This window comes from Lemur catta, chromosome 7, assembly GCF_020740605.2.
Source record: "Lemur catta isolate mLemCat1 chromosome 7, mLemCat1.pri, whole genome shotgun sequence".
Classification (NCBI taxonomy): domain Eukaryota; kingdom Metazoa; phylum Chordata; class Mammalia; order Primates; family Lemuridae; genus Lemur; species Lemur catta.
The window spans coordinates 99675468-99685206 of record NC_059134.1 but is presented as its reverse complement, the minus strand read 5'-3'; the positions used below and the strand labels follow the sequence as shown (position 1 = coordinate 99685206).

The window sequence follows — 9739 nt, the reverse complement described above, 5'->3', positions numbered from 1 at the left end:
GCCGCCTCCGTGCGCGGGGGCCCGGCCACTCGGAGCAGCTCTGCCGCGGGGACTGCACTGCCCGCCCTGCCGGACCCGCCCCGATCGGGGCTCGCCGCCGCCAGCAGCCGCAGCACCGCAGCCTCGGGCCCGCGCCGACTATGGCTGTGCCCTGGGGCTGAGCGCGCAGGTAGGAGTGCCAGGCGCACCGTGGCGCAGTCGGGGCCAGGGCACGGAGAACGTGTCGGGGGGACGTGGGTTGCGGGGCTTGGGCGAGGCTCGTTGTTGGGGGGACGGTGTCACCGCGAGAATTCAAATAGTTTGGAGCAAACTGGGTTGCCCAGGGCCTCCCGGGGAGGCGACTTGTCGCTCCCTGGGAGTGGAGCGCTGCCTCTGGAGTTGGGGCGCAAGTTTGGCAAAGTTGGAAAATCGCTCCAAAGTGTGCTTTGCTCAGCTCGGTATTTCTCTCGAGGGCGGATTGTTGGCCCTATTGCACGGCAGGGGTCGCGATCCTGGCCTGGTGGCCCCTGTCCCACTCCTCTCTCTCTCCATGGGGCGGTGGCTCAGGGGCTGCTCCGTTTGTATTCCATGTTTACTGGAGAAGTTTCCGAGATCGCCGCCGCGACCCCCCGCCCTCACACCCCCGCGCCGCGCTCCCCCTCCGCTGTCCTTCCCTGCTCCCCGCACCTCCGCCCCTAACTTCGGGTCCCGTGTCCTCCCGGCCCCACCCTGTTCTGTACCACCAGCCTCTCCCTTTCTCGCTCCTTGCGGTCCCCTCAGCCCCCCTTCAGCGGCCTCGCCCTAGTCTTGCCCCTCGGTGTTCCTGGCTCCAGAAAACTCCCTTCTCCCTCCGGGGCGGCGGAGCCCGGAGTTTGCTGCGCGCCGCCCAGCGGGATGGGCGTGCGGCGGGGGGACAAAATTAGGGAGATTCCTGCGCTGGGGTGGGCGGGGAGGGGGGGCAGTTCTGCGGCACTGCCCTGGGGACCGCCCCTTACCCTCCAGAGGCGGCGCTTCCCCCCCCGCCCCACTCCCAAACCCGTTCGGGCGGGATGGCCCCCGCCCCAGCGCCTGGCTCGGCGCCAGTAGCCTGAGGAATGTGGTGGTTGGAGCCGGTGACTAATTCAAACCAGAACCCAGGGAGGAGTGGTGAGGGGCAAAGGGGAGGGGCAGGGGGCTGTGTGTGGGAGGTGGGGGCAGGAGCAGAGCTTGGCGTGGGAGGCGGGCTTAGCTGCGCTCGCGGGAACCCTCCACTCAAGCGGTGCGCTCTGGGGGAGAGGGCCAGGGGTCGAGGTCCTGCCGAGGGGTTGGAAAGGCAGCGTGCTTAGGGTGTGTGCAGAGAACTCTGTTATGTAAGGCTTTCCCATGCAGGGAGGGGGTGTGCAGTGTGCGACCGCCTGGCTTGCCCCTGGCAGGGCTGGGCGCCCCCTGCAGTGCCAAGGCCCGGGTGTAGGGGCGCTGACCCTGAGGGACTTATGGGGCCCAAGCAGGGCTGGCTGTACCCCTTGCGTGGGGTATCCCTTGCACGGAGGGGAGCAGAGGGGACAGTTGGGGGATCTCACAGCTCTAGCTGAGCACCGACAACCAGATGGGGGACAACCAGGTGGGGGCAGGTCTGGCCCCTCTGCGCAATGAGACCACAGAGGAGTGTGTGCATTGTGTGTGCTTGCGCTTCACAGGGTGTGGCCCTGGCTGCGGTCAGGGTGGCAGTGAGGTGCTCCTAGGGAGCTGCAGTGGCTGCTGAGTGCCTGTGGAGCAGAGTTGTGGAAAGGCAGTGTGAAAGCTCTCCATGGCCATGAGGTCCTTAGAGAATGACCCTGAGTTTCCAGAGGAAAAGTGACCCCGATATCTACCTCTGTGTCCCCAACACAGCTCTGGGCTCCCAATAATTGGTTCTGAAGCTGTATTCCTCATTAAAATACAACCTCTGATTGCAGGGACCCTGTTCACCATATGCCCTTCCTAGTACAGCTGGGCGCATGGTAGGCATTGGGTTGAATTTGTGGGAGACCGTGATGCAGTGGGGGGCTGTACTGTGGGGGAAGGAGAAAGAGATTGAAGCTGCCTTGGAAGGCATGTAAGGGCCTCTGCACTTCTTCTAGGTGTGATACAGGGGAGTAGAGCTCGCTTTCATCCCCACTCCTGCAAGGGAAATCCCAGGGGCTGGGTGTGGCACTCACTTCCTTTCAGAAGCTGAATGGGGAAGCTTCCTTCCCCTCCTGCCCTTAGGGACAACAGGCCTGCACATGGTACGTAGAGGCTGCCAAGTGGGGACTACATGGCAGCCCCCAGGTTGCTCTGAGCTCTGAGCTGTGGGGTGGGTGAGGGAAGGGGAGAGAGGAGCTGGACCATGAGAGCTGAGCTAGGAGAGGGTGCATGGTCTGGGGCCAGGTAGGAGATGGGGTGGAGAATAGCTGAGCTCCTCTGTAAAGCCCTTGTCCCTAAGAGGTTGGGCACAGGGACATTAGTCAGAGAACAAGGACACACAGGAGCCACAGAAGTCGCACAGGCTTAATGCTGCTGGTATGAAGGCCACAGCAGCGATTCAGGGGGCCCAGTCTGGGCAACTCCTTGAGGAGCTAACCCTCAGAGCTGAGGACTCGTGCCAGCCGGCCGTGGTTCAGGGCATGGGGCTGCAGGTCCAGGGCCCAGGGTGGGACGTGAGAGAGAATGAACCATGGAAGGGAGAAGGCTGGCGTCAGCCAAGTGCCGGGAGTGGGTTGGGGGTCCCTGGAAGACCCTGTGTAGAGGTGCCCGGGCACTATCAGGCTGGATTCTTTTGCCCAACTTGGAATTGGCTGGTGAGCCCTGGCAGAGCGTGTCGGCCTGGGCCTGGAGCTGGTTTGAGGGGTTGGGGCAAAGCCATGGGGGTGGAGGGGCCTGTGGGACTCTGGGGTGTGGTCACTACCTTCCTCAGAACTTGGGAACCGCCTGGGGACAGAGAGAGAGGCAGACCGGGAGAGCTAGTCCGACTGTGATGAAAACTTTGCTGGCTCTCTCCCCGGCCACTCCCGGATGCCCAGGAGTTTCTCTCCCTGAGCTGGGCTGACCATGTGCTGTGCACACTTAGGTTTGAGGAAGGGAGGTGCGCCATTTCACTTGGGTGGTGGCAGTGGCAGGTGTCTAGGGCCTTCCTCACCCTCTTCGCCCCCCACCGGTTTCACCCAGGGTCCGAGGGAGCTGGCATTTCCCTGGGCTCAGAACATCCGGCTGGACTTCTGAGCACAAGCAGTTTCCTCCAAGCCTGGGTGTGTCCGAGGGAGTGTGGGGCACGGGCGTGGGCTACAGGAGGGCTCTGCAGGAGTGTGTGCTTTGATGAAGCTCCTCTTCCTCCCTGCTGGCCTCAGTTCCCACCAGGGCTATGGCTGGACTGAAGCCAGCGGCTTGGGTCCCTCACTGTTAGCATTGCAGGAGCCATTCCACTGTGGCCTTGGGCTCCTGTGACTGCCCATATCACAGCCTCTGTGTCTCTGAGTGAAGTGTGTGTGTTTGCCTGTGAGAGGGCATCCCTCAGGCTGTGTATGGGGGTCCTCCCATCATGGTAGGCTTGGATGTGTCATCTCTGCCTGCTGCATTTTGGGGCTTGGAGGGCAGGGATGACAATGACATTCTGCTCTGGTGGTGGAGGTTTCACGGCAGGCATGCAGGGGCTGTAGGTAAGGAATGAAGTAAGTTTCTCTGTCCTAGACAGATCTGGGCCCTGGAGTTTGTGCCCAGAGTCCCCTTGGGAGGTCGAGGACAGCTCTGGGGGTGCAGGACCCAGCTGAGCGAGGCTGAGCAAGGCGCTGCATGGCCTGCCAGGGAGGGGCATCCTGCCAGGTCCCCAGGGGCCGGAGCGGAGGTTCTGGGGAAAGGGGAAGTGCCTGGAGCTGATCCGGGCTACGTCTACGTGTCCTGGCTTGGGGGGTGGCTCTTCGGCGGCAGAGCCACAGCGGCCTGGCCCGCGCCCCTGCACTATCGTGGCCTGACCGCTGGGGGGAGAGCGAGCAGCGCCCTCCCTGAGAGCCCGGCCGGCCGTGGGTGGGGCAGTCGGCAGCTCCCAGGCTGTAATCTACCCTTCAGGGCAGGACAGGGTGTTCTTCGCCCCCCACCCCACACTGTAAAACGCCACCCTCAGAGTTGGTGTCTTAATCCCAGGGGTCCTGGGTAAAAGCCCGCTCTTCCTTGCCTATGCGTCTAGGTTTGGGGACTTCTGCCGGAGAATGCAATGCTGTCCCCAGTCCCTTGTCACAAGGTGGGCCGAGGGTCTCTGTTGGCCAGGGAGGGAATCTTTGTCCCTGCTGGAAATGAGCACTTGGAGCTTGAGGCTTCAGAGCTTGCTGGGAGCCTGGGAATGTGGTAGGAGGATGTGTGTGGCCAGGGGGGAGAGAGGTGGACAAAGGCGTCAGAGCCTAGCCAGAAAGCAGCCGCTGGCTATGGTCCACGTGTGAGGGGCTACCCTGGAGGTCAGCGTGCAAAAACCCCCGCATGATGGTGAAGGGTCAGGGGAAGCGGCTAATGGGGAGGGGAGGGCTGGAGTGACAAGGCTGGAAAAACTTGCTCCTGGTGAGAATTGTGGACTGGGCCAGCACCTTCCTCCCCGAAGGGCAGATATTGGAAGCAAGAGTGGCAGGTGCACACACAGGCACACGCTCGGGGACACGGGAACCAGGTGAACAGGCATAGGGGCCTCCATGACAGGTGTCTGTTGTGAGCCGGTAAGGGCTGGCTGGGGCTGCGGGCTTCTCTGGGCTGTGCAGAGTGGAGAATGGGGCTGAGGGTCTCCGTGTGCCCATGGTGAGTGTGTGTCCTTGTGTGTCTTTCTCTGAATGTGCCTCCAGTGCCCCAGTTGCTCATGTCTTGCAATGCACTCGTCTAATTCTCCCTGGTAAGTCCGTCCCCGCGAACACCTCCTCCTATGTAAGTTGAAAGTGCTTTCTTGGGGTGTGCTGCCCAGAATCAGCTGGGTGGGTTTGTAATGTTCTTCATGCCCACTTAGACTCTTCAGATTGCTGTGCGCTAATACACCCGTTAAAATGGGTGTTTGTTTTTCTCTCTTTTGTTCTTTCTTTCTTTCTTTTTTTTTTTTTTTTGAGACAGAGTCTCGCTCTGTAGCCCCAGCTAGAGTGCAGTGCCGTCATCCTAGCTCACAGCAACCTCAAACTCCTGGGCTCATGCGATCCTCCTGCGTCAGCCTCCCGAGGAGCTGGGACTACAGGCGAGTGCCAACACGCCCGGCTAATTTTTCTATTTTTTGTAGAGATGGGGGTCTCACTCTTGCTCAGGCTGGTCTCAAACTCTGGGGCTCAAGCAATCCTCCTGCCTTGGCCTCCCGGAGTGCTAGGATTACAGGCCCGAGGCACCATGCCCTGCCCATTTGTTTTTCTAAACATAAGTCAGGCAGGGTCCATCCATTGGGAGGCTTAGGCCCTGGAAGGGATGCCACCCTATGTTTCCCCTTGTTCCTCTGAGACGAGGGTCCGCCTAGCATGGCTGTTCCCCTCTCTCAGAGAGTGGAAGTGCTTGCCTTGCCCTGCCAGTGCCTGCCTCTAGAGTCTAGAGTGAGAAGGGGCTGGAATCTAGGGGTGAGCTGGGTTCTGGGTAGCTCAGGATTCTGACCCCTGGGGGCCCAGCCTCAATAAGCCCCAGAACCAAAAGGCCCCTGCGATGCAGGGCTCCAGGATGCCTGTGACGCTGTCCATTTGGGGTTTGGAGCTTACAAGCTGCGGCAGGACGAGGCTGCACTGTGGGGAAGGGGGTCTGGAGGCCTCTCCGTCTGCCTGTGGGTGTGTCCCTCCAGCTCTCACTCTCCCCCTGCAGCGTATCTCCCGTGTGCATCTTTCTCTGTGGTTTCTCGTGTGTCTCATCCTGTGTGTGTATTTACTTGTGCCTTTGTCCCTCCACCTGATAAAGACTGTTGGCCTTGGAGTCAGAGATTCCTGGGCTTGCACTTCAACCTTGTCTCACACTTGGTCAAGTCACCTTACCTCTAGGGCCTATTTCCACATCTTTAAAATAAGGTTATTAATTCTTATCCTATAGTATTGTTTGGGGATGGAATAGGACCCCAGGCATGGAACGTGGCCAGCACAGTCCCTGGCGCACAGAATTCTTTCTCTCAACTTTGTGCGTGCAGGGTGGTTTCTTTCAGTGTGGAGCTTTGTCTTCCTCTTTCTCTGCTGGTGAGTGTTTATGAGAGTGTATCACTCTTCTGGGTGTGTCTCTCTTTGAATAGCCAACCCTTGGTCCTGGTTGTGAGTGTGGAGGTCTCTAACTCTGGGCATGAGTCATTTAGTTCTCGGGTTGGGGACTGCTTCTCTTTGGCCTGTGTGCATGGTGGGTTGGTTGGCACATGTGCACGCCACCGTGCTGGGTGGAAGTTTCACTGTTATTGGTGCCCTCCCCAGTGTGGGTAGGAGTGCTTCTCTATCCCTTGCAGGGTCACTTCCTGTGTCCAGCCTGTGCCGGTGGATGCACAATTGTGTGCTCCTCTGATGTGTATCTTGTCTTCAGTTTTGGTGCATTCAGGCACTGAGGCCCCTGGCCTGTCTCCCAGGGAGTCTATCAGTTCCTGTCATCTTGACACCGATGCTGGCTGCAAGGCTGTTTTTAGCTGCTGCGGCAGTTAACCTGGGCCCCCTCCCTGGCTGTCTTCATACTGCCTCTCAGGAGGAGGGCTCACCATTCCCTGCAGACAGTGGGGGAAGGATGCTCCTCCGGAGCTCACCCCTGGCAGAGGCCACTGCCTGGTTCAAGGACTCTGCTTTCTAGACTTCTCCGGGATCTGCTTGGCATCATCATCAGTCCACGGGGGTGGGCATGGCAGAGCCCCACTGCTCGTCACGTCCTCTTTGCAGCTTTGCAGTGATAAGATGGCCTGTTCTCTCGCTGCTTCGGGCCTGAATTACAATCTGTCCCTCAGTCTCAGATGTGTGCCCTCTTAGCTTTGCAGCTGGAGTGGCCTCACCACCTCTCTCCTTTTCTGACAAGGGGATCTGCTTCCTATCGTGAGGGAGACGGGGAGCCAGTGTCAGGTGGGCCTCGGGGCTGGAGATGGCTGACCTGGGTTCTAGAGCTCCAGTGCTCTCCCATTCTCACCTCTCTGGGCCTCAGTTCCCCATCTGTAAATAACAGGCAGTGTTGTCCCATTGAACTCTTGGCAGTGGTAGAATGTTCTGTATCTGTGCTGTCTAATATAGTAGCCAATAGCTACATGTGGCTGAATTAAAATTTTAGTTTAACTTAATTTTAATTAATTTAAATGTAAATAGCCACATGTAGCTACCATGTTGGATGGTGTGGCTCTAAGGTCCCTCCTAGCTCTGAAGGCGAATGACACTTGGCTCAATCATGCAGAATCCCCCAAAGCTCCAAAGGCCCTCCTTTGGGTAACAGCAGGGCAGAGCCCTCAGCTCCCCGGAAGCCTGGCCTAACCTAACTTGTGTGGAAGGAGAAGGAAGGACCACCTGGGCTTGGTAGTGGAGAAGAGAAGAGCTGGGACCAAATGCAGGAAACAGCCACCCTGGCTTCACAGCTCCCTTCTGCGTCCCCATGCCCGTCCTCGGAACTCAGTGGTCCTGATCAGATGAGAGGAGAGTCTTCCCTGGCTGTGCTGGAACACAGGGGAACCAGAGCCAGAGCAGGCAGGGTGGTTGGCAGCCCTGCCTGGCCAGGAAGCCATCGGGTGCCCTGCCAGGGCCGACCTGCAGCCTCAGGTCCCATGGCTCCTGTCCTCCTGGGCTACGGCTCCTTCCTCATGGCTGCTGGCTTCTCCCCTCCTCAGAAGCCACCCGGCTCGAGACATGCAGCAGGTCTCTCCTGAGCCTCAAAGCCACGCTTCCCGGGACTCCCGTCCTGGGATTACGTCCTGAGGGCACTGGCAGGGAAGCGACTGCCTGTCGGCATTGGAGCCCTGGCTTCTCTGGCACCCGGGGTCTGGCCCAGGAGGCACTTTGTCCATGGGTTTTAGGCGTGACCCTTTGCATGTCTGGAGCTGTTGCGGCCAGCTGCAGTGACTCACTGGGGAAGGGGGGAGGGTGGGGCCAGGACGTGGGTGAGGGTGAGCTGGCTGCGTTCTTCCCCTCTCTGGCTGCTGGCTCAGCACCAGGTTTCTGGGCTGAGGAAGGGGGCCCTGCTCAAGGAGGAAGACAGGGGTGTCAGGGCAGTCTGCGGGGTGGCTTCAGTGCTATCTGAGAGACCCAGTCTGGAATCCTTTGTCCTTTCCTGCCTCTGCCAGGCTCCTTAGTGCTGGGCTCTGGGAGAAGGTGCCATTTAAGCTCCAGCTTTGCTGTTTCATTTTGGGAAAGGACAGCATGACTTCCTGCCTACCGGGAAGGGAGGAGGTGTTTTCCTCAGCCCACACCTGTGCCAGCAGGCCCCTCACCCCTCAGAGTCTTTGTCACCTCCTAGCCAGCACCTGTGTTGACCAGGAGGCACATCATAATCACCGCATTTATGCCTTTGTCAAACAAGAGAACAGGTGTTGGGAGGACTGGGGGTTTATGAGTTTATCTTTCATCCATGTTGTGATCTGCCTGACGCTGGGACTGTTAAGTGCCCATAAATTCCCAAGAGACACAGTCCTGTCCTCAGGGGTCAACTCTAGCACCTTTAAGACCCCATTTATATTTCATTCCCCCTAAAAGGCTCCCAAGCCTTCTGGAACATTCTGAGGCACATAATTTATATCTGGGACAGGAACGAAGTCTTTTAAATCTCGGTATCTGGCACATGGAGTGTGTTCAATAAATGTTTGGAGGGTGTGCGAGTGAGGTTAGGTAACAGCTAAGGCAGCGTGTAACTAAGTGCTGGGCGAGCCGTGTCTGTCCCTGGCTGGTCTCCTCTGCAGTGCCCAGTGCAGTGTTGGGCACACGGGAGGCAATCAGTATGCATGAATTTATTGATTGGCTGACTAATTTCTGGATGTAAACAGCTTTGGGGTGGGGCCTTGGGCGAAGTTCCCCATGATTTATAGCGTCCCCCGCACAATTTCACAGGCGTGCCTTTGATGGCTGCGCCGCCATTTTGTGTGGGTGGCTGTAGTCTGCGGCCGTATCCAGAGTCCTGCGTGGTGTCTTGCCAGGGCGCCTCTGCCACTGACAGCTCACCCTGTAGCAGGAGGGCGACGTTATTACTAAATGCCTGCACCTATGGGGGCCTGGCTCGGGCCGGTGTTGGCAGCCAGCATTCGCAGCCAGCATGGCCTTGACACACCGTGGGCCTGACGCGGACTCAGCTATAGTCCAGCCTGCTGGGCTTGGGCGAGTGCCTGGTGGGGTGGGGGCTTCCTTTGTTCAGACTGCTGCCTGTGGGCAGGGCTCCCCCCTGGTCCTGAGGGCCAGGGTAGGCAGGGTGACCCAGAATCACCGTTTGCCACTAGGGAAGGGAAGGTGCCACCATGCCTGTTTGGAGCCACCCTGCGAGGAGTCTCACAGCAGTCAAAAGCTGCAGACCTGGTGTGGTATAGAGGAGAGAGTTATAGACTCAAAGGCCGAGCCCCACATAGCTGCTGTCTTACTGTGTACCCCAGGCCATCAGCCGCTCACAGGCTCAGTCTCTTCATCTATAAAGTGGGGACAGCAGTGTCTCTGTCCCAACGCTGTTGTAAAGAACATCATGAGATGTGTGGGGCTCCTGCGGGCCAGCGCGCTTCACTGGGGCGCTCTTCTCTCTCCTTCAATCCTCACGGGAATCTTTTATCATCTCCATTTCTATAGATGAGGAAGCAAAGGTTCAGAGAAGTTAAGTGACTTGGCCAGGGCCTCACAGCTAGGAGGAGGCAGAA

The 9739-nt window shown here is 58.8% G+C and overlaps 1 protein-coding gene across 9 annotated transcripts in view; it reads left to right on the top strand.

The window, feature by feature from the left end:
• The window catches only part of AHNAK (AHNAK nucleoprotein), an 83887-nt gene continuing 74148 nt past the window's right edge, over positions 1-9739 (top strand). For all 9 annotated transcript variants that reach the window (XM_045555855.1, XM_045555851.1, XM_045555853.1 and 6 more), the window contains exon 1: positions 1-169. The gene's annotated coding sequence lies outside the window, so the exon portion shown is untranslated. The remainder of the gene's footprint in view (positions 170-9739) is intronic.